Source organism: Entelurus aequoreus, linkage group LG22, assembly GCF_033978785.1.
Source record: "Entelurus aequoreus isolate RoL-2023_Sb linkage group LG22, RoL_Eaeq_v1.1, whole genome shotgun sequence".
Classification (NCBI taxonomy): Eukaryota; Metazoa; Chordata; class Actinopteri; order Syngnathiformes; family Syngnathidae; genus Entelurus; species Entelurus aequoreus.
Window position 1 is genome coordinate 40,515,459 of NC_084752.1, and position 26,140 is coordinate 40,541,598.

General features: G+C 33.9%; 1 pseudogene; it reads right to left on the reverse strand.

Moving 5' to 3' along the window:
* On the reverse strand, window positions 1-25,903 carry LOC133639436 (GRB2-related adapter protein-like; annotated as a pseudogene).
* Window positions 25,904-26,140: the final 237 nt, after the last annotated feature.

Consider the following 26,140-nt stretch of genomic DNA (forward strand, 5'->3'; position numbering starts at 1 on the left):
GGGTCAGAGTCAGTGGTACAGCGGTTGCACGCACTGCGGCGGGAAGACGCCCACGCGGCCGCGGCAGCGTCCTCTCCAGCAGCGTGAGCCGGAACAGTCCAGCAGGTCGATGACATCACCACGCAGGAAGTGCAGGTGGGCGGTGTGCGGCGGGGTGTAGTCACACAGCGCGTGCGCCAGGCGGGGTTTCTATGAGGATGACAAAGGGGGCGGGGCGTCAAGCAGGTGCGCCATGATGATGATGATGATGCTGATGCTGATGATAATGATGATGATAATGCTGATGCTGATGATGATAGTGATGATAATGATGATGATGATGCTGATGATAATGATGATGCTGATGATAGTGATGATGCTGATGATAATGATGATGATGATGCTGATGATGATGACGATGCTGATGATAATGTTGATACTGATAATGATGATAATGATGCTGATAATAATAATGATGCTGATGATAATGATGCTGATAATGATGATGCTGATGATAATGATGATGCTGATACTGATGATGATGCTGATGATAATGATGCTGATGATGATGATGCTGATGATAATGATGATGCTGATAATGATGATGACGATGCTGATGATAATGATGATGCTGATGATAATGTTGATACTGATAATGATAATGATGCTGATGATAATGATGATGCTGATGATAATGATGCTGATAATGATGATGCTGATGATAATGCTGATGATGATGATGCTGATAATGATGATGATGCTGATGATAATGATGATAATGATGCTGATGATGACGCTGATGATAATGATGCTGATAATGATGATGCTGATGATAATGCTGATGATGATGATGCTGATAATGATGATGATGCTGATGATAATGATGATAATGATGCTGATGATGATGCTGATGATAATGATGATGCTGATAATAATGATGATGCTGATGATGATAATGATGATGCTGATGATAATGATGCTGATAATGATGATGCTGATACTGATGATGATGCTGATAATGATGATAATGCTGATGATAATGATAATGCTGATGATAATGCTGCTGCTGATGATGATGCTGCTGATACTGATGATGATGCTGATAATAATGATGATGCTGATGATGATGATGATAATGATGATGCTGATGATAATGCTGATGATGATGATGCTGATACTGATGCTGATGATGATGCTGATAATGATGATAATGCTGATGATAATGATGATGCTGATGATAATGCTGCTGCTGCTGATGATGATGCTGATACTGATGATGCTGATAATGATGATAATGATGATGCTGATGATAATGCTGCTGCTGCTGATACTGATGATGATGCTGATGATAATGATGATGCTGATAATGATGCTGATGATAATGATGCTGATGATAATGATGATGCTGATAATGATGATGATGATGATAATGATGCTGATGATGACGATGCTGATGATAATGATGATGCTGATGATACTGATAATGATGCTGATAATAATAATGATGCTGATGATAATGATGATGCTGATGATAATGATGCTGATAATGATGATGCTGATGATAATGATGATGCTGATGATAATGCTGATGATGATGATGCAGATATTGATGATGATGCTGATGATAATGATGATGCTGATAATAATGATGATGCTGATGATGATAATGATGATGCTGATGACAATGATGCTGATAATGATGATGCTGATGATGATGATGCTGATACTGATGATGATGCTGATGATAATGATGCTGATGATAATGATGATGCTGATAATGATGATGCTGATGATAATGATGATGATGCTGATGATAATGCTGATGATGATGCTGATACTGATGATGATGATGATACTGATGATGATGATGACGATGATGATGATGACGCAGTACCCCTAAAAGCTGCTCCAGCAGCTGCACGGAGGAGGACTCTCTGAGGGGGTGTGGCCCGTGGAGGGACTCCAGGGAGGTGGTCCTGTAAGGGTTGGGGTAAGGGTTCCGGGAGCCCGAAGGAGGAGGCGTGTCGGAGGGCGACCCTCTGAGGACCACCATCTTGTCGGCGGCGATGCTGTGAGTCCGGTAGAAGTCCACCAGGCGGTTGAGGGAGCAGAAGGTGTGGTCCCAGATGCAGTACTGGCCCCCACCCTCCAGGACACGGAAATGCTCCACGCGGTCGCCGTAGCTGCAAAGTCAACACATTTTCATTTTTATACTAGCTGCTACCTGCTAGCATGCTAACTTTAGCATGCTAATGTTTTGTTTTTTTTGCTAGCATTTCGGCCAATTTTGTAAATGTACACAACAAATGATGGAGTTTGATACTTTTTTTATTCAAGATTTATTTATTAATGGATTTTGATACTTTGCTGTTCCCATGTTAGCATGCTAACGTGAACATGCTAATGTTTTTTTGCTAGCATTTCAGCCAATTTTGCAAATGTACACAAAAAATGGAGTTTGATACTTTTTTTTTAAATTAAAGATTTATTTATTGATGGGTTTTGATCCTTTGCTGTTCCCATGATAGCATGCTAACGTTAGCATGCTATTTTTTTGCTAGCAATTCAGCTATTTTTGTAAATGTACACAAAAAATTATGACGTTTGATACTTTTCTAAAAATTAAAGATTGATTTATTGATGGATTTTGATACTTTGCTGTTCCCATGATAGCATGCTAATGTTACCATGCTACTGTTTTTTGCTAGCATTTCTGCCAATTTTGTACACGTACACACAAAATGACGGAGTTTGATACTTTTTTTAAATCAAAGATTTATTTATTGATGGATTTTGATACTTGGCTGTTCCGATGCTGTTATGCTAACAATAGCATGCTAAAGTTTTTAGCTTGCATTTAAGCAAATTTTGTAAATGTACACATAAAAATTACGGAGTTTTATACTTTTTTTAAAAACATTTTTATTGAAATATTGTGATATTAGGCTAGCATGCTAATGTTTTCTTATTGCATTTTATCTAATGGTATACTTTTACGCCGTCATGTCCTGGATTTTATTGCTTAGCGACATCTTGAAAATATGCTAAGTGTTCCCATGTTAGCGTACTAACAATGTTAGCAGTGGGTCCAATGTACTAATAAAAGATTAAATCAAAAGCATGAGGATTATGATTAATTCTTCATCTAAACGAAAAACTGTGGCAAAGACAAAATGTGAAATGATTTCCTCTGAAAAAGATTTTCAAAGTGGAATATTTAGAGCCTCAAATAGGTCAATAATTCATCATTCCACTCATTTTTATTCATTATTTTTTGAGCAATGACAGTTAAAAAGAAATCCCACTAAAACTATTAGGGACAAAAGTTCCCCACTTGTTAAAGAGTATTTATTTTTAAATCATACTTTTTTTGTTTTTCTTCAACACTTAAGTTTCTAAATCAACATCAAATCCATCCATTTTATTTTTTTGTTACTATTTTTTAACGTTTATTTTCATTTCTTTGTTTTATGGCTTTTTGTCAAAGAAAAAAATAAAATACACAATATTTTCCTCCAAAAATATTTCAAAGTGGAATATTTCATGTGAAGTAATTGGAGCCCTTAATAACAACATTGATTTTGATTCATTATTATTATTGTTTTGGTTTTTTTTTTAGCACTTTTATAACAGTTTAAACAAAATTTCACTAAAATTCTTGGGGTCCCATCAATTATTTATTTTTTTAAATGTAATTTCAATGCTTAAGTCTCATGATCTGATTTGTTTTATGCTCTTTTTAAATTTTATTTAATTTTTAACGTTTTTTTTCATTTCTTTGTTTTATGGCTTTTTGTCAAAGTATAAAACAAAATACACAACATTTTCCTCCAAAAATATTTCAAAGTGGAATATTTCATGTGAAGTAATGAAAAGCCCTGAATAACAACATTGATTTTGATTCATTATTATTATTGTTTTGTTTTGTTTTTTAGCACTTTTATAGCAGTTTAAACAAAATCTCACAAAAATTATTGGGGTCCCATCAATTATTATTATTATTTTTTTAAATGTAATTTCAATGCTTAAGTCTCATGATCTGATTTCTTTTATGCTCTTTTGTCGAAGACAACTTTGTTTTTTTTATGGAAAACACACAAAAAATGCAATGTTTTCTCCAAAAATATGTCAAAGTGTATTTATTTTTAAATCATACTTTTTGGGGGGGGTTTAACACTTAAGTTTCGAAAATCAACTTCAGATCCATCCCTTGATTCTATTTTTTTAAATAATTGTTTAACGTTTTTTTTTCTTTTTTTTGTTTTATGGCCTTTTAGTCAAAGACAAAAACAAAATACACAACAATTTCCTCCAAAAATATTTTAAAGTGGAATATTTCATGTGAAGTAATTGGAGCCCTTAATAACAACATTGATTTTGATTCATTATTATAATTGTTTTGTTTTGTTTTTAGCACTTTTATAGCAGTTTAAACAAAATCTCAGTAAAATTCCTGGGGTCCCATCAATTATTATTTTTTTAAAATGTAATTTCAATGCTTAAGTCTCATGATCTAATTTGTTTTATGCTCTTTTTGTCATAGACAACTTTGTTTTTTATGGAAAACACAAATAAAATGCAATGTTTTCTACAAAAATATGTAAAAGTGTATTTATTTTTAAATCATACTTTTTTTGTTTTTTTTAACACTTAAGTTTCGAGATCAACTTCAACTTTTTTCATCCCTCTATTTTTTTTATTTTATTTTATTTTTAACGTTTTTTTCATTTCTTTGTTTTATGGCTTTTTGTCAAAGTATAAAACAAAATACACAACATTTTCCTCCAAAAATATTTCAAAGTGGAATATTTCATGTGAAGTAATTGGAGCCCCGAATAACAACATTTATTTTGATTCATTATTATTATTGTTTTGTTTTGTTTTTAGCACTTTTATAGCAGTTTAAACAAAATCTCAGTAAAATTCTTGGGGTCCCATCAATTATTATTTTTTTAAATGTAATTTCAATGCTTAAGTCTCATGATCTGATTTGTTTTATGCTCTTTTTGTCATAGACAACTTTGTTTTTTATGGAAAACACACAAAAAATGCAATGTTTTCTACAAAAATATGTCAAAGTGTATTTATTTTTAAATCATACTTTTTTTTTGGGGGGGGGGGGGGTTAACACTTAAGTTTCGAAAATCAACTTCAGATCCATTCCTTGATTTTATTTAAAAAAATAATTGTTTAACGTTTTTTTCATTTCTTTGTTTTATGGCCTTTTAGTCAAAGAAAAAAACAAAATACACAACAATTTCCTCCAAAAATATTTCAAACTGGAATATTTCATGTGAAATAATGGAAGCCCTGAATAACAACATTGATTTTGATTTATTATTATTATTGTTTTGTTTTTTAGCACTTTTATAGCAGTTTAAACAAAATGTCACTAAAATTCTTGGGGTCCCATCAATTTTTTTTTTTTTTTAAATGTAATTTCAATGCTTAAGTCTCATGATCTTATTTGTTTTATGCTCTTTTTGTCATAGACAACTTTGTTTTTTTATGGAAAACACACAAAAAATGCAATGTTTTCTCCAAAAATATGTCAAAGTGTATTTATTTTCAAATCACACTTTTTTTGTTTTTTTTTAACACTTAAGTTTCAAAATCAACTTCAGATCCATCCCTCGATTTTATTTATTTATTTATTTTTTAAACGTTTTTTTTCATTTCTTTGTTTTATGGCTTTTAGTCAAAGAAAAAAACAAAATACACAATATTTTCCTCCAAAAATATTTCAAAGTGGAATATTTCATGTAAAATAATTGGAGCCCTTAATAACAACATTAATTTTGATGAATTATTATTATTGCTTTGTTTGTTTTTTTTTAGCACTTTTATAACAGTTTAAACAAAATCTCACAAAAAGGGTGCCATCAATTTTTTTTTTTTTAAAGTAATTTCAATGCTTAAGTCTCATGATCTAAATTTGTTTTATGCTCTTTTTGTCATACACAACTTTGTTTTTTTTATGGAAAACACACAAAATATGTGTAATATTTGACGTGAAATAATCGGAGTCTTGAACATGTCAATAATTCCTAACAACACTGATTTCGATTCATTATTATTTTTTGAGCAATGACAAAACAGCCTGCATGGCAGCTTTATGTTATTAGAGGCAACATTGCAATATTTCTCGTTACATTTGCTCTTTTATTTCACTTTTTGATGTTGTTTTCGTTTTGTTTTGAATAGTACTTTTTCCAAATACGCCGCAGGCTGTTCAAAAAGGAGCTGCACTTCAGGCATAAATAAGCAACATTATTATCTTCTTGTATTATCATTCCATCGACATGTTTCATGTCAAATCAACTAACTAACTAACTAACTATTTGGAGTTTGAAGGCCCTGCAGGGATGTAAGATGTCATGTTTGGGACTATCATTTAAACCAGTGGTCCCCAACCTTTTTGTAGCTGGGGACCGGTCAACGCTTGGGGGGGGGGGGGATTTTTTTTTTCTTTTTTTTCATAAAGAAATACAATCATGTGTGCTTACGGACTGTATCCCTGCAGACTGTATTGATCTATAGTGACACAATATGTATATATTGTGTTTTTTATGTTGATTTAATTTTAAAAAAATAAAATTAAATTAAAAAAAAAAAAAAAAAGTTTTTTTGGTTTTTTTTAATTCATTGAGCGGCCCGGTACCAATGGGTCCGCGGACCGGTACCGGGCCGCGGCCCGGTGGTTGGGGGCCGCTGATTTAAACTGCTCTGCCAAGAACTCTGCTGCAGCATTGCCGCCCTCTGCTGGTCACTCTAGGTATTACACGGTGTTGTTGCAGTGTGACGGCTGCTGAATAGTGAATGCAGATGTCAATTAGAAACATGCGGGCAGATGTTGGTACTGCACGTGATGACCTCGCGCACATGTGGTGACACGTGTCACTTGTGTAACACCGGTGTTAATTAATCATCAGACCTGCGCTGTGAGGGAGGAAACATTTCATTTCCCTCGCAGATTAAAAGCGTGACACAAATTACAAATCCTCCTTGATGGCTGTGACAATGTCACACGCACATGCGCACGCGCACGCACACACACACACACACACACACACACACACACACACACACACACACACACACACACACACACACACACACACACACACACACACACACACACACACACACACACACACACACACACACACACACACACACACACACACAGAGCAAGCTGCTAATGTTCTAAAGGGAATATGTTCCCTTTCTTTTTAGCAGAACAAGAGCTCCTTCATAGTGTGACGTCACAGATGTCCAACTCAAGGCTCAGGGGCCAAATCTGGTCCGCCACATCATTTTATGTGGCCCTGGAAATAACTCTCTAAACTATTTGTTTTTTGGGTCAAAATAAAAATAAACACTGAGAAATGTGCTTGACTGATCATTTCAACGCAAGTTAGCCATCAAATTGTAGATTTGTTGGTACATTTGATCAAATTAGCTTTTTTTTTTTTTTTACTGTAAAATGCTGTCAACTGAGCTGCCATTTTTGTTACTGTAAAATCTACAGTTGTTTTCACGGAGTATTACTGTAAATGGTAAAACAGTAACATTTTTTTTTTTTTACAATAAAAATGTTAGAATTTAAAAATCAGCCGGACTGTTTTTCCCATTTACAGTAATACACCGTAAAAACTGATTTTACATGAAAAAAACTGGCAGCTCAGTTGACAGAATTTTACTGTAAAATGTATGGTGTGTGTTTTTACAACATATTACTGTAAATGGAAAAACAGTACAATTGTTCTTTTTTAATTCTGGCAACTAAGCTGACACTTTTTTACTGTAAAAATATGCGGTAAAAATACCATACATTTTACAGTAAAATCCTGTCGACTGAGCTGCCTTTTTTTTTTTTTTTTACCGTAAAATCTATGGTTGTTGTTTTTACAGTGTATTACTGTAAATGGAAACAACGTGACTTTTTATGGAAAAACAATATTTAAGTTTTTTTACAGTAAAAAACAGAAGCTTAGTTGCCGGAACAAAAAAATACAATTGTACTAATTGTATTGTTTTTTTAAATTCTGGCCACTAAGCTGACAGTTTTTTACTGTAAAAAAATGCAGTACTGTTTTTTTTTTCATTTACAGTAATACACCGTAAAAATAGATTTTACATTAAAAAACTGGCAGCTCAGTTGACAGAATTTTACCGTAAAGTCTGTGGTGTGTGTTTTTACAACATATTACTGTAAATGGAAAAACAGTACCACTGTTTTTTTACGGTAAAAAAATGGCAGCTTAGTTTTACTGACTGTGGTTTTTACAACATATTACTGTAAATGGAAAAACAGTACAATTGTTCTTTTTTAATTCTGGCAACTAAGCGGACACTTTTTTACTGTAAAAATATGCGGTAAAAATACCATACATTTTACAGTAAAATCCTGTCGACTGAGCTGCCTTTTTTTTTTTTTTTTTTTTTACCGTAAAATCTGTGGTTGTTGTTTTTACAGTGTATTACTGTAAATGGAAAAAAACGTGACTTTTTATGGAAAAACAATACCTAAGTTTTTTTTACAGTAAAAAAATAGAAGCTTAGTTGCCGGAACAAAAAAATACAATTGTACTAACTGTATTGTTTTTTTTTAATTCTGGCCACTAAGCTGACAGTTTTTTACTGTAAAAAAATGCGGTACTGTTTTTTTTTTCCATTTACAGTAATACACCGTAAAAATAGATTTTACATTAAAAAACTGGCAGCTCAGTTGACAGAATTTTACTGTAAAGTCTATGGTGTGTGTTTTTACAACATATTACTGTAAATGGAAAAACAGTACCACTGTTTTTTTACGGTAAAAAAATGGCAGCTTAGTTTTACTGACTGTGGTTTTTACAACATATTACTGTAAATGGAAAAACAGTACAATTGTTCTTTTTTAATTCTGGCAACTAAGCGGACACTTTTTTACTGTAAAAATATGCGGTAAAAATACCATACATTTTACAGTAAAATCCTGTCGACTGAGCTGCCTTTTTTTTTTTTTTTTTTTTTACCGTAAAATCTGTGGTTGTTGTTTTTACAGTGTATTACTGTAAATGGAAAAAAACGTGACTTTTTATGGAAAAACAATACCTAAGTTTTTTTTACAGTAAAAAAATAGAAGCTTAGTTGCCGGAACAAAAAAATACAATTGTACTAACTGTATTGTTTTTTTTTAATTCTGGCCACTAAGCTGACAGTTTTTTACTGTAAAAAAATGCGGTACTGTTTTTTTTTTCCATTTACAGTAATACACCGTAAAAATAGATTTTACATTAAAAAACTGGCAGCTCAGTTGACAGAATTTTACTGTAAAGTCTATGGTGTGTGTTTTTACAACATATTACTGTAAATGGAAAAACAGTACCACTGTTTTTTTACGGTAAAAAAATGGCAGCTTAGTTTTACTGACTGTGGTTTTTACAGCATATTACTGTAAATGGAAAAACAGTACAATTGTTCTTTTTTAATTCTGGCAACTAAGCGGACACTTTTTTACTGTAAAAATATGCGGTAAAAATACCATACATTTTACAGTAAAATCCTGTCGACTGAGCTGCCTTTTTTTCTTTCTTTTTTTTACCGTAAAATCTGTGGTTGTTGTTTTTACAGTGTATTACTGTAAATGGAAAAAACGTGACTTTTTATGGAAAAACAATACCTAAGTTTTTTTTACAGTAAAAAAAATAGAAGCTTAGTTGCCGGAACAAAAAAATACAATTGTACTAACTGTATTGTTTTTTTTAAATTCTGGCCACTAAGCTGACAGTTTTTTACTGTAAAAAAATGCGGTACTGTTTTTTTTTTCCATTTACAGTAATACACCGTAAAAATAGATTTTACATTAAAAAACTGGCAGCTCAGTTGACATAATTTTACTGTAAAGTCTGTGGTGTGTGTTTTTACAACATATTACTGTAAATGGAAAAACAGTACCACTGTTTTTTTACGGTAAAAAAAATGGCAGCTTAGTTTTACTGACTGTGGTTTTTACAGCATATTACTGTAAATGGAAAAACAGTACAATTGTTCTTTTTTAATTCTGGCAACTAAGCGGACACTTTTTTACTGTAAAAATATGCGGTAAAAATACCATACATTTTACAGTAAAATCCTGTCGACTGAGCTGTCTTTTTTTTTTTCTTTACCGTAAAATCTATGGTTGTTGTTTTTACAGTGTATTACTGTAAATGGAAAAAACGTGACTTTTTATGGAAAAACAATACCTACGTTTTTTTTTACAGTAAAAAAAATAGAAGCTTATTTGCCGGAACAAAAAAATACAATTGTACTAATTGTATTGTTTTTTTTAATTCTGGCCACTAAGCTGACAGTTTTTTACTGTAAAAAAATGCGGTACTGTTTTTTTTTTTCCATTTACAGTAATATACCGTAAAAATAGATTTTACATTAAAAAACTGGCAGCTCAGTTGACATAATTTTACTGTAAAGTCTGTGGTGTGTGTTTTTACAACATATTACTGTAAATGGAAAAACAGTACCACTGTTTTTTTACGGTAAAAAAAATGGCAGTTTAGTTTTACTGACTGTGGTTTTTACAGCATATTACTGTAAATGGAAAAACAGTACAATTGTTCTTTTTTAATTCTGGCAACTAAGCGGACACTTTTTTACTGTAAAAATATGCGGTAAAAATACCATACATTTTACAGTAAAATCCTGTCGACTGAGCTGCCTTTTTTTCTTTCTTTTTTTTACCGTAAAATCTGTGGTTGTTGTTTTTACAGTGTATTACTGTAAATGGAAAAAACGTGACTTTTTATGGAAAAACAATACCTAAGTTTTTTTTACAGTAAAAAAAATAGAAGCTTAGTTGCCGGAACAAAAAAATACAATTGTACTAATTGTATTGTTTTTTGTTTTTTTTAATTCTGGCCACTAAGCTGACAGTTTTTTACTGTAAAAAAATGCGGTACTGTTTTTTCTTTCCATTTACAGTAATACACCGTAAAAATAGATTTTACATTAAAAAACTGGCAGCTCAGTTGACAGAATTTTACCGTAAAGTCTGTGGTGTGTGTTTTTACAACATATTACTGTAAATGGAAAAACAGTACAATTGTTCTTTTTTAATTCTGGCAACTAAGCGGACACTTTTTTACTGTAAAAATATGCGGTAAAAATACCATACATTTTACAGTAAAATCCTGTCGACTGAGCTGCCTTTTTTTTTTTTTTTTTTTACCGTAAAATCTATGGTTGTTGTTTTTACAGTGTATTACTGTAAATGGAAAAAACGTGACTTTTTATGGAAAAACAATACCTAAGTTTTTTTACAGTAAAAAAAATAGAAGCTTAGTTGCCGGAACAAAAAAATACAATTGTACTAATTGTATTGTTTTTTGTTTTTTTAAATTCTGGCCACTAAGCTGACAGTTTTTTACTGTAAAAAAATGCGTTACTGTTTTTTTTTTCCATTTACAGTAATACACCATAAAAATAGATTTTACATTAAAAAACTGTCAGCTCAGTTGACAGAATTTTACTGTAAAATGTATGGTGTGTGTTTTTACAACATATTACTGCAAATGGAAAAACAGTACAATTGTTTTTTTGTTTTTTTTAAATTCTGGCCACTAAGCTGACAGTTTTTTTACTGTAAAAAAATGCGGTACTGTTTTTTTTTTCCATTTACAGTAATACACCGTAAAAATAGATTTTACATTAAAAAACTGGCAGCTCAGTTGACAGAATTTTACCGTAAAGTCTGTGGTGTGTGTTTTTACAACATATTACTGTAAATGGAAAAACAGTACCACTGTTTTTTTACGGTTAAAAAAAGGCAGCTTAGTTTTACTGACTGTGGTTTTTACAGCATATTACTGTAAATGGAAAAACCGTACAATTGTATTTTTTTGTTCCGGCAACTAAGCTTCCTGGTTTTTTTACTGTAAAAAACTGTGGTATTGTTTTTCCATAAAAAGTCAAGTTTTTTTTTCCATTTACAGTAAAACACTGTAAAAACAACAACTATAGATTTTACGGTAAAAAAAAAAAAAAGAAGAAGCTCAGTCGACAGGATTTCACTGTAAAATGTATGGTATTTTTTACAACATATTACTGTAAATGGAAAAACAGTACAACTGTTTTTATCTTATTCTGGCCACTAAGCTGACAGTTTTTTACAGTAAAAAATGCGTTACTTTTTTTTTTTCCATTTACAGTAATACACCGCAAAAACTACAATCATAGATTTTACATAAAAAAAACTGGCAGCTCAGTTGACAGAATTTTACTGTAAAGTCTATGGTGTATAGATATTACAATATTACTGTAAATGGAAAAACAGTACCGCTGTTTTTTTACGGTAAAAACATGGCAGCTTAGTTTTACTGACTGTGGTTTTTACAGCATATTACTGTAAATGGAAAAACCGTACAATTGTATTTTTTTGTTCCGGCAAGTAAGCTTCCAGTTTTTACTATAGATTTTACGGTAAAAAAAACCCAACAGGATTTTATTGTAAAATGTATGGTATTTTTTGCAATCTATTACTGTAAATAGAAAAACAGTACAATTGTTTTTCTTTTATTCTGGCAACTAAGCTGACAGTTTTTTACTGTAAAAAAATGCGGTACTGTTTTTTTTCTCCCATTTACAGTAATACACCGTAATATAAAAAATTAGATTTTACATTAAAAAACTGGCAGCTCAGTTGACATGATTTTACTGTAAAGTCTATGGTGTGTGTTTTTACAGTATATTACTGTAAATGGAAAAACGGTACCACTGTTTTTTTAACGGTAAAAAAAAAATGGCAGTTTAGTCCCCAGAATTTTACTGACTGTGGTTTTTACAACATATTACTGTAAATGGAAAAACCGTACAATTGTATTTTTTTGTTCCGGCAACTAAGCTTCTATTTTTTTTACTGTAAAAAAACTTAGGTATTGTTTTTCCATAAAAAGTCACGTTTTTTCCATTTACAGTAATACACTGTAAAAACAACAACCATAGATTTTACGGTAAAAAAAACAACAACAGGATTTTATTGTAAAATGTATGGTATTTTTTGCAATATATTACTGTAAATAGAAAAACAGTACAATTGTTTTTCTTTTATTCCGGCAACTAAGCTGACACTTTTTTACTGTAAAAAAAATGTGGTGCTGTTTTTTTTCCCCATTTACAGTAATACACCGTAATATAAAAAATTTGATTTTACATTAAAAAACTGGCAGCTCAGTTGACATAATTTTACTGTAAAGTCTGTGGTGTGTGTTTTTACAGCATATTACTGTAAATGGAAAAACGGTACCACTGTTTTTTTTACGGTAAAAAAAAAATGGCAGTTTAGTCCCCAGAATTTTACTGACTGTGGTTTTTACAACATATTACTGTAAATGGAAAAACCGTACAATTGTATTTTTTTGTTCCGGCAACTAAGCTTCTATTTTTTTTACTGTAAAAAAACGTAGGTATTGTTTTTCCATAAAAAGTCACGTTTTTTCCATTTACAGTAATACACTGTAAAAACAACAACCATAGATTTTACAGTTAAAAAAAAAAAAAAAAGGCAGCTCAGTTGACAGGATTTTACTGTAAAATGTATGGTATTTTTACCGCATATTTTTACAGTAAAAAAGTGTCAGCTTAGTTGCCAGAATTAAAAAAGAACAATTGTACTGTTTTTCTATTTACAGTAATATGTTGTAAAAAAAAATAAATTACATTTTACAGTAAAATTCTGTCACTTGAGCTGCCAGTTTGTTATCGTAAAATCTACAGTTGTTTTTAGGGTATATTACTGTAAATGAAAATATGGTAACACTTTTTTTTTTTAATGGCAGCTTAATTGCCAGAATTAAAAAAAAACTGTGGTTCTGTTTTTCCATTTTCAATAAGATGTAAAAAAACAAACAGTAAAATTCTGTCGACTAAGCTGCCATTTTTTATGTAAAATCTATGGTTGTTTTTACAGTGCATTACTGTAAATGGAAAAACATTACCACATTTGTTTTTCAGTAAAAAACTTGCTGCTTAGTTGCCAGAATAAAAAAAAACCAGTGGTACTCTTTTTCCATTTACAGTAATGTGTTGTAAAAAAAAACGCTGTACATTTTACAGTACATTTCTGTCGACAGAGCGGCCAGTTTTTTTTTACCGTGAAATTTATAGCTTTTGTTTTTACGGTGTATTACTGTAAATAGAAAAAGCGTTACTTTTTTTTTTTTACAGTAAAAAAACAGTCTGCTCAATTCCCGGATTTAAAAAAAACAAAACAATGGTACTGTTTTTCCATTTACAGTAACGTTATAAAAAACAGTACATTTTACAGTACAGTAATAACATATTCATACCACAGTAACAACATATTCATATGATGTAATAACATATTCATATGATGTAATAACATATTCATATGATGTAATAACATTCATAATAAGGTAATAACATATTCATACCACAATAATAACATATTCATAGGACGGGAATAACATATTCATATAGTAATAACATATTCACAATTCGGTAATAACATTAATAGGACTGTAATAACATATTCATAATACCGTAATAACATTCATACGACTATAATAACATATTCATAATATGGTAATAACATATTCATACGATTGTAATAACATTTATATGACTGTAATAACCTATTCATAATATGGTAATAACATATTCATAGGACTGTAATAACAAATTCACAATACGGTAATAACATATTCATACGACTGTAATAACATATTCATAATACGGTAATAACATATTCATAATACGGTAATAACATTAATACGACTGTAATAAAATATTCATAGTACGTAATAACATATTCATATACAGTAATAACATATTCATACGACTGTAATAACATTCATAATACAGTAATAACATATTCATACGACTGCAATAACATATTCATAGTACGTAATAACATTCATAATACAATAACATATTCATACAACCGTAATAACATATTCATAATACGGTAATAACAAACGACTGTAATAACATTCATAATACGGTAATAACATATTCATAATATGGTAATAACATATTCATACGACTGTAATAACGTATTCATAGGACTGTAATAACATTCATAATATGGTAATAACATATTCATACCACCGTAATAACATTCATAATACGGTAATAACATATTCATATGACTGTAATAACATATTCATACCACTGTAATAACATATTCATATGACTGTAATAACATATTCATAATACGGTAATAACATTCATACGACTGTAATAACATATTCATAGGACTGTAATAACATATTCATAATGAAGTAATAACATATTCATACGACTGTAATAACACATTCATAATACAGTAATAACACATTGATACGACTGTAATAACACATTCATAATAGAGTAATAAGACATTGCTAGGACAGTAATAAGACATTGATAGGACAGTAATAAGACATTGCTAGGACAGTAATAAGACATTGCTAGGACAGTAATAAGACATTGCTAGGACAGTAATAAGACATTGATAGGACAGTAATAAGACATTGCTAGGACAGTAATAAGACATTGATAGGACAGTAATAAGACATTGCTAGGACAGTAATAAGACATTGCTAGGACAGTAATAACACCTTGATAGGACAGTAATAAGACATTGCTAGGACAGTAATAAGACATTGCTAGGACAGTAATAAGACATTGATAGGACAGTAATAAGACATTGCTAGGACAGTAATAACACCTTGATAGGACAGTAATAAGACATTGCTAGGACAGTAATAAGACATTGCTAGGACAGTAATAAGACATTGCTAGGACAGTAATAAGACATTGCTAGGACAGTAATAACACCTTGATAGGACAGTAATAAGACATTGCTAGGACAGTAATAAGACATTGCTAGGACAGTAATAAGACATTGCTAGGACAGTAATAAGACATTGATAGGACAGTAATAAGACATTGCTAGGACAGTAATAAGACATTGATAATAGAGTAATAAGACATTGCTAGGACAGTAATAAGACATTGATAGGACAGTAATAAGACATTGCTAGGACAGTAATAACACCTTGATAGGACAGTAATAAGACATTGCTAGGACAGTAATAAGACCTTGATAGGACAGTAATAAGACATTGCTAGGACAGTAATAAGACATTGCTAGGACAGTAATAAGACATTGCTAGGACAGTAATAAGACATTGATAGGACAGTAATAAGACATTGCTAGGACAGTAATAAGACATTGCTAGGACAGTAATAAGACATTGCTAGGACAGTAATAAGACATTGATAGGACAGTAATAAGACATTGCTAGGACAGTAATAACACCTTGATAGGACAGTAATAAGACATTGCTAGGACAGTAATAAGACCTTGATAGGACAGTAATAAGACATTGCTAGGACAGTAATAAGACATTGCTAGGACAGTAATAAGACATTGCTAGGACAGTAATAAGACATTGCTAGGACAGTAATAACACCTTGATAGGACAGTAATAAGACATTGCTAGGACAGTAATAAGACATTGCTAGGACAGTAATAAGACATTGCTAGGACAGTAATAAGACATTGCTAGGACAGTAATAAGACATTGCTAGGACAGTAATAACACCTTGATAGGACAGTAATAAGACATTGCTAGGACAGTAATAAGACATTGCTAGGACAGTAATAAGACATTGCTAGGACAGTAATAAGACATTGATAGAACAGTAATAACACCTTGATAGGACAGTAATAAGACATTGCTAGGACAGTAATAAGACATTGCTAGGACAGTAATAAGACATTGCTAGGACAGTAATAACACCTTGATAGGACAGTAATAAGACATTGCTAGGACAGTAATAAGACATTGCTAGGACAGTAATAAGACATTGATAGGACAGTAATAAGACATTGCTAGGACAGTAATAAGACATTGCTAGGACAGTAATAAGACATTGATAGGACAGTAATAAGACATTGCTAGGACAGTAATAAGACATTGATAGGACAGTAATAAGACATTGCTAGGACAGTAATAAGACATTGCTAGGACAGTAATAAGACATTGATAGGACAGTAATAAGACATTGCTAGGACAGTAATAAGACATTGCTAGGACAGTAATAAGACATTGCTAGGACAGTAATAAGACATTGATAGGACAGTAATAAGACATTGCTAGGACAGTAATAAGACATTGCTAGGACAGTAATAAGACATTGATAGGACAGTAATAAGACATTGCTAGGACAGTAATAAGACATTGATAATAGAGTAATAAGACATTGCTAGGACAGTAATAAGACATTGCTAGGACAGTAATAAGACATTGATAGGACAGTAATAAGACATTGCTAGGACAGTAATAAGACATTGATAATAGAGTAATAAGACATTGCTAGGACAGTAATAAGACATTTCTAGGACAGTAATAAGACATTGCTAGGACAGGAAGTACCTGACAGAGACAGAGAAGTCTCCAGGAGCAGACTCACTGTCCCTCACCAGGAAGACACCACTCTCCTGACACTGCAGACGTCTCTCCGCCTGTTGTCTGGACACACCACCTGCAAACCACCTGCCACACAAAACACTTGAGTGACGAACCACTTTTGTCTTGTCAACACACTTCAGGAGCGTCTTGTCTTGGCCTGGACTGGACTGGACTGTCTTCATAGTGTTGCTACTCTACTGTTGCTACTGTAGTGTTGTTGCTACTCTAGTGACTGTCTTCATAGTGTTGCTACTCTAGTGTTGCTACTGTAGTGTTGTTGCTACTCTAGTGACTGTCTTCATAGTGTTGCTACTCTACTGTTGCTACTGTAGTGTTGTTGCTACTCTAGTGACTGTCTTCATAGTGTTGCTACTCTAGTGACTGTCTTCATAGTGTTGCTACTCTAGTGACTGTCTTCATAGTGTTGCTACTCTAGTGTTGCTACTGTAGTGTTGTTGCTACTGTAGTGTTGCTACTGTAGTGTTGTTGCTACTCTAGTGACTGTCTTCATAGTGTTGCTACTCTAGTGTTGCTACTGTAGTGTTGTTGCTACTCTAGTGACTGTCTTCATAGTGTTGCTACTCTAGTGACTGTCTTCATAGTGTTGCTACTCTAGTGTTGCTACTCTAGTGTTGTTGCTACTCTAGTGTTGCTACTCTAGTGTTGCTACTGTAGTGTTGCTACTCTAGTGTTGTTGCTACTGTAGTGTCATAGCGTTGCTACTGTAGTGTTGCTACTGTAGTGTCATAGTGTTGCTACTGTAGTGTTGCTACTCTAGTGTTGCTACTGTAGTGTTGCTACTGTAGTGTTTCTACTGTAGTGTTGTTGCTACTGTAGTGTTGTTGCTACTGTAGTGTTGCTACTGTAGTGTCATAGTGTTGGTACTGTAGTGTCATAGTGTTGCTACTGTAGTGTTGCTACTGTAGTGTTGCTACTGTAGTGTCATAGTGTTGCTACTGTAGTGTTGCTACTGTAGTGTTGCTACTGTAGTGTCATAGTGTTGCTACTGTAGTGTTGCTACTGTAGTGTTGGTTTTGTAGTGTCATAGTGTTGCTACTGTAGTGTTGCTACTGTAGTGTTGCTACTGTAGTGTCATAGTGTTGCTACTGTAGTGTCATAGTGTTGCTACTGTAGTGTTGCTACTGTAGTGTCATAGTGTTGCTACTGTAGTGTCATAGTGTTGCTACTGTAGTGTTGCTACTGTAGTGTTGGTACTGTAGTGCCATAGTGTTGCTACTGTAGTGTTGGTACTGTAGTGTCATAGTGTTGCTACTGTAGTGTCATAGTGTTGCTACTGTAGTGTTGCTACTGTAGTGTTGCTACTGTAGTGTCATAGTGTTGCTACTGTAGTGTTGGTACTGTAGTGTCATAGTGTTGCTACTGTAGTGTTGCTACTGTAGTGTCATAGTGTTGCTACTGTAGTGTTGCTACTGTAGTGTCATAGTGTTGCTACTGTAGTGTTGCTACTGTAGTGTCATAGTGTTGCTACTGTAGTGTCATAGTGTTGCTACTGTAGTGTTGCTACTGTAGTGTTGCTACTGTAGTGTCATAGTGTTGCTACTGTAGTGTCATAGTGTTGCTACTGTAGTGTTGCTACTGTAGTGTCATAGTGTTGCTACTGTAGTGTTGCTACTGTAGTGTTGCTACTGTAGTGTCATAGTGTTGCTACTGTAGTGTTGCTACTGTAGTGTTGCTACTGTAGTGTCATAGTGTTGCTACTGTAGTGTTGCTACTGTAGTGTCATAGTGTTGCTACTGTAGTGTCATAGTGTTGCTACTGTAGTGTTGCTACTGTAGTGTTGCTACTGTAGTGTCAAAGTGTTGCTACTGTAGTGTTGCTACTGTAGTGTCATAGTGTTGCTACTGTAGTGTTGCTACTGTAGTGTCATAGTGTTGCTACTGTAGTGTTGCTACTGTAGTGTTGCTACTGTAGTGTCATAGTGTTGCTACTGTAGTGTTGCTACTGTAGTGTCATAGTGTTGCTACTGTAGTGTTGCTACTGTAGTGTTGCTACTGTAGTGTCATAGTGTTGCTACTGTAGTGTTGCTACTGTAGTGTTGCTACTGTAGTGTCATAGTGTTGCTACTGTAGTGTTGCTACTGTAGTGTCATAGTGTTGCTACTGTAGTGTCATAGTGTTGCTACTGTAGTGTTGTTACTGTAGTGTTGCTACTGTAGTGTCATAGTGTTGCTACTGTAGTGTTGCTACTGTAGTGTTGCTACTGTAGTGTCATAGTGTTGCTACTGTAGTGTTGCTACTGTAGTGTCAAAGTGTTGCTACTGTAGTGTTGCTACTGTAGTGTCATAGTGTTGCTACTGTAGTGTTGCTACTGTAGTGTCATAGTGTTGCTACTGTAGTGTTGCTACTGTAGTGTTGCTACTGTAGTGTCATAGTGTTGCTACTGTAGTGTTGCTACTGTAGTGTTGCTACTGTAGTGTCATAGTGTTGCTACTGTAGTGTCATAGTGTTGCTACTGTAGTGTTGCTACTGTAGTGTCATAGTGTTGCTACTGTAGTGTCATAGTGTTGCTACTGTAGTGTTGCTACTGTAGTGTTGCTACTGTAGTGTCATAGTGTTGCTACTGTAGTGTTGCTACTGTAGTGTTGCTACTGTAGTGTCATAGTGTTGCTACTGTAGTGTCATAGTGTTGCTACTGTAGTGTTGCTACTGTAGTGTCATAGTGTTGCTACTGTAGTGTCATAGTGTTGCTACTGTAGTGTTGCTACTGTAGTGTTGCTACTGTAGTGTCATAGTGTTACTACTGTAGTGTTGCTACTGTAGTGTCATAGTGTTGCTACTGCAGTGTTGCTACTGTAGTGTTGCTACTGTAGTGTCATAGTGTTGCTACTGTAGTGTCATAGTGTTGCTACTGTAGTGTTGCTACTGTAGTGTCATAGTGTTGCTACTGTAGTGTTGCTACTGTAGTGTTGCTACTGTAGTGTCATAGTGTTGCTACTGTAGTGTCATAGTGTTGCTACTGCAGTGTTGCTACTGTAGTGTTGCTACTGTAGTGTCATAGTGTTGCTACTGTAGTGTCATAGTGTTGCTACTGTAGTGTTGCTACTGTAGTGTCATAGTGTTGCTACTGTAGTGTCATAGTGTTGCTACTGTAGTGTTGCTACTGGTGTTGTGTGGGTGTGCCAATGATAAGGTTTCTCTGCATGTTAGTGCCAATCACCAACATTTGTTCTTTTCATCTCTGGAATATTCCACATTTGAGCTAATTCTTCACTTTTAAAGCTACAGAAGTCATTAACTAACTCGCTAACTCTTCCCATGCTCGTGTGTTCTGCTAGCATCTGTAGATGAAAGTCAAGCCCGCGCGGTAAGTTCTGGAAGAAGAGTAAGTAAGTAAGTAAGTTCTGGAAGAAGAGTAAGTAAGTAAGTAAGTTCTGGAAGAATATTAAGTAAGTAAGTAAGTTCTGGAAGACGAGTAAGTAAGTAAGTACGTTCTGGAAGACGAGTAAGTAAGTAAGTTCTGGAAGAAGAGTAAGTAAGTAAGTTCTGGAAGAAGAGTAAGTAAGTAAGTTCTGGAAGAAGAGTAAGTAAGTAAGTAAGTTCTGGAAGAAGAGTAAGTAAGTAAGTTCTGGAAGACGAGTAAGTAAGTAAGTTCTGGAAGAAGAGTAAGTAAGTAAGTAAGTTCTGGAAGAAGAGTAAGTAAGTGAATAAGTTCTGGAAGAAGAGTAAGTAAGTGAGTAAGTTCTGGAAGACGAGTAAGTAAGTAAGTTCTGGAAGACGAGTAAGTAAGTAAGTTCTGGAAGAAGAGTAAGTAAGTAAGTAAGTTCTGGAAGAAGAGTAAGTAAGTAAGTAAGTTCTGGAAGAAGAGTAAGTAAGTAAGTAAGTTCTGGAAGAAGAGTAAGTAAGTAAGTAAGTAAGTTCTGGAAGAAGAGTAAGTAAGTAAGTAAGTTCTGGAAGAAGAGTAAGTAAGTAAGTTCTGGAAGAAGAGTAAGTAAGTAAGTAAGTTCTGGAAGAAGAGTAAGTAAGTAAGTTCTGGAAGACGAGTAAGTAAGTAAGTTCTGGAAGAAGAGTAAGTAAGTAAGTAAGTTCTGGAAGACGAGTAAGTAAGTAAGTTCTGGAAGAAGAGTAAGTAAGTAAGCAAGTTCTGGAAGAAGAGTAAGTAAGTAAGTAAGTTCTAGAAGAAGAGTAAGTAAGTAAGTTCTGGAAGAAGAGTAAGTAAGTAAGTAAGTTTTGGAAGAAGAGTAAGTAAGTAAGTAAGTTCTGGAAGAAGAGTAAGTAAGTAAGTAAGTTCTGGAAGATGAGTAAGTAAGTAAGTAAGTTCTGGAAGAAGAGTAAGTAAGTAAGTAAGTTCTGGAAGAAGAGTAAGTAAGTAAGTTCTGGAAGAAGAGTAAGTAAGTAAGTAAGTTCTGGAAGAAGAGTAAGTAAGTAAGTTCTGTAAGAAGAGTAAGTAAGTAAGTAAGTTCTGGAAGAAGAGTAAGTAAGTAAGTAAGTTCTGGAAGAAGAGTAAGTAAGTAAGTAAGTTCTGGAAGATGAGTAAGTAAGTAAGTAAGTTCTGGAAGAAGAGTAAGTAAGTAAGTAAGTTCTGGAAGAAGAGTAAGTAAGTAAGTTCTGGAAGACGAGTAAGTAAGTAAGTTCTGGAAGAAAAGTAAGTAAGTAAGTAAGTTCTGGAAGACGAGTAAGTAAGTAAGTTCTGGAAGAAGAGTAAGTAAGTAAGTAAGTTCTAGAAGAAGAGTAAGTAAGTAAGTTCTGGAAGAAGAGTAAGTAAGTAAGTAAGTTTTGGAAGAAGAGTAAGTAAGTAAGTAAGTTCTGGAAGAAGAGTAAGTAAGTAAGTAAGTTCTGGAAGATGAGTAAGTAAGTAAGTAAGTTCTGGAAGAAGAGTAAGTAAGTAAGTAAGTTTTGGAAGAAGAGTAAGTAAGTAAGTAAGTTTTGGAAGAAGAGTAAGTAAGTAAGTAAGTTCTGGAAGAAGAGTAAGTAAGTAAGTAAGTTCTGGAAGATGAGTAAGTAAGTAAGTAAGTTCTGGAAGAAGAGTAAGTAAGTAAGTAAGTTCTGGAAGATGAGTAAGTAAGTAAGTAAGTTCTGGAAGAAGAGTAAGTAAGTAAGCAAGTTCTGGAAGAAGAGTAAGTAAGTAAGTAAGTTCTAGAAGAAGAGTAAGTAAGTAAGTTCTGGAAGAAGAGTAAGTAAGTAAGTAAGTTTTGGAAGAAGAGTAAGTAAGTAAGTAAGTTCTGGAAGAAGAGTAAGTAAGTAAGTAAGTTCTGGAAGATGAGTAAGTAAGTAAGTAAGTTCTGGAAGAAGAGTAAGTAAGTAAGTAAGTTTTGGAAGAAGAGTAAGTAAGTAAGTAAGTTCTGGAAGAAGAGTAAGTAAGTAAGTAAGTTCTGGAAGATGAGTAAGTAAGTAAGTAAGTTCTGGAAGAAGAGTAAGTAAGTAAGTAAGTTCTGGAAGAAGAGTAAGTAAGTAAGTTCTGGAAGAAGAGTAAGTAAGTAAGTAAGTTCTGGAAGAAGAGTAAGTAAGTAAGTAAGTTCTGGAAGAAGAGTAAGTAAGTAAGTTCTGGAAGAAGAGTAAGTAAGTAAGTAAGTTCTGGAAGAAGAGTAAGTAAGTAAGTAAGTTCTGGAAGAAGAGTAAGTAAGTAAGTAAGTTCTGGAAGAAGAGTAAGTAAGTAAGTAAGTTCTGGAAGAAGAGTAAGTAAGTAAGTAAGTTCTGGAAGAAGAGTAAGTAAGTAAGTTCTGGAAGAAGAGTAAGTAAGTAAGTAAGTTCTGGAATAAGAGTAAGTAAGTAAGTTCTGGAAGAAGAGTAAGTAAGTAAGTAAGTTCTAGAAGAAGAGTAAGTAAGTAAGTTCTGGAAGAAGAGTAAGTAAGTAAGTAAGTTCTGGAATAAGAGTAAGTAAGTAAGTAAGTTCTGGAAGAAGAGTAAGTAAGTAAGTAAGTTCTGGAAGAAGAGTAAGTAAGTAAGTTCTGGAAGAAGAGTAAGTAAGTAAGTAAGTTCTGGAAGAAGAGTAAGTAAGTAAGTAAGTTCTGGAAGAAGAGTAAGTAAGTAAGTAAGTTCTGGAAGATGAGTAAGTAAGTAAGTAAGTTCTGGAAGAAGAGTAAGTAAGTAAGTAAGTTCTGGAAGAAGAGTAAGTAAGTAAGTTCTGGAAGACGAGTAAGTAAGTAAGTTCTGGAAGAAAAGTAAGTAAGTAAGTAAGTTCTGGAAGACGAGTAAGTAAGTAAGTTCTGGAAGAAGAGTCTGGAAGAAAAGTAAGTAAGTAAGTAAGTTCTGGAAGACGAGTAAGTAAGTAAGTTCTGGAAGAAGAGTAAGTAAGTAAGTAAGTTCTAGAAGAAGAGTAAGTAAGTAAGTTCTGGAAGAAGAGTAAGTAAGTAAGTAAGTTTTGGAAGAAGAGTAAGTAAGTAAGTAAGTTCTGGAAGAAGAGTAAGTAAGTAAGTAAGTTCTGGAAGATGAGTAAGTAAGTAAGTAAGTTCTGGAAGAAGAGTAAGTAAGTAAGTAAGTTTTGGAAGAAGAGTAAGTAAGTAAGTAAGTTTTGGAAGAAGAGTAAGTAAGTAAGTAAGTTCTGGAAGAAGAGTAAGTAAGTAAGTAAGTTCTGGAAGATGAGTAAGTAAGTAAGTAAGTTCTGGAAGAAGAGTAAGTAAGTAAGTAAGTTCTGGAAGATGAGTAAGTAAGTAAGTAAGTTCTGGAAGAAGAGTAAGTAAGTAAGCAAGTTCTGGAAGAAGAGTAAGTAAGTAAGTAAGTTCTAGAAGAAGAGTAAGTAAGTAAGTTCTGGAAGAAGAGTAAGTAAGTAAGTAAGTTTTGGAAGAAGAGTAAGTAAGTAAGTAAGTTCTGGAAGAAGAGTAAGTAAGTAAGTAAGTTCTGGAAGATGAGTAAGTAAGTAAGTAAGTTCTGGAAGAAGAGTAAGTAAGTAAGTAAGTTTTGGAAGAAGAGTAAGTAAGTAAGTAAGTTCTGGAAGAAGAGTAAGTAAGTAAGTAAGTTCTGGAAGATGAGTAAGTAAGTAAGTAAGTTCTGGAAGAAGAGTAAGTAAGTAAGTAAGTTCTGGAAGAAGAGTAAGTAAGTAAGTTCTGGAAGAAGAGTAAGTAAGTAAGTAAGTTCTGGAAGAAGAGTAAGTAAGTAAGTAAGTTCTGGAAGAAGAGTAAGTAAGTAAGTTCTGGAAGAAGAGTAAGTAAGTAAGTAAGTTCTGGAAGAAGAGTAAGTAAGTAAGTAAGTTCTGGAAGAAGAGTAAGTAAGTAAGTAAGTTCTGGAAGAAGAGTAAGTAAGTAAGTAAGTTCTGGAAGAAGAGTAAGTAAGTAAGTAAGTTCTGGAAGAAGAGTAAGTAAGTAAGTTCTGGAAGAAGAGTAAGTAAGTAAGTAAGTTCTGGAATAAGAGTAAGTAAGTAAGTTCTGGAAGAAGAGTAAGTAAGTAAGTAAGTTCTAGAAGAAGAGTAAGTAAGTAAGTTCTGGAAGAAGAGTAAGTAAGTAAGTAAGTTCTGGAAGAAGAGTAAGTAAGTAAGTAAGTTCTGGAAGAAGAGTAAGTAAGTAAGTTCTGGAAGAAGAGTAAGTAAGTAAGTAAGTTCTGGAAGAGAGTAAGTAAGTAAGTAAGTTCTGGAATAAGAGTAAGTAAGTAAGTAAGTTCTGGAAGAAGAGAAGGTTTCTCACGGATGAGGAAGAAGGAAATGTAATTCTCTGGCACGTATCCTCGCCTGCCTTCCACCTCAGCTGTGAACCAGCAAGAATTCCTCTTTCCATTTCTGTCACCTACACACACACACACACTACACACACACATACTCACACACACACACACACATACACACACACACACACACACACACACACACACACACACACACACACACACACAGACACAGACACACACACACACACACACACACACACACACACACAGACACACACAGACACACACAGACACACACACACAGACACAGACACACACACACACACACACACACACACACACACACACACACACACACACACACACACAACACACAGACACACACACACACACACACACACACAGACACACACAGACACACACACACACACACACACACACATACACACACACACACACACACACACACACACACACACACACACACACACACAGACACACACACACACACACACACACACACACAGACACACACAGACACACACACACAGACACAGACACACACACAACACGACACACACACACACACACACACGACACACACAGACCACACACAGACACACACAGACACACACAGACACACACACACAGACACACACACACACACACACACACACACACACACACACAACACAGACACACACACACACACACACACACACACACACACACACACACACCTCACACACAACACACACACACACACACACAGGACACGCACACACACAATTATAGTCTTCATCAGGCAGCAACAATGGCTGCACATGCTTGCCTTGAGTACGTCTCCTTTCTGGAAGCTGATGTGGTGGTCTTGGGATGCGGCGATAGGAGAAAAAGTGCCAGAGCCTCCATGCTGGAGTCACGGGAGGAGAGAGCAGCCACCAGCAGCCTTCTTCACCACCACAACCATGCGAGATGACAGCTGTGTGAGGAGACAGCAGCCAGGTGACGACAAGTGGATTGTGGAATGAGATCATCAGTGTAAGTGTGTAAGTTGTGTGTAAGTGTGTGTGTGTAAGTGTGTGTGTGTGTGTAAGTGTGTGTGTGTGTGTAAGTGTGTGTGTGTGTAAGTGTGTGTGTGTGTGTAAG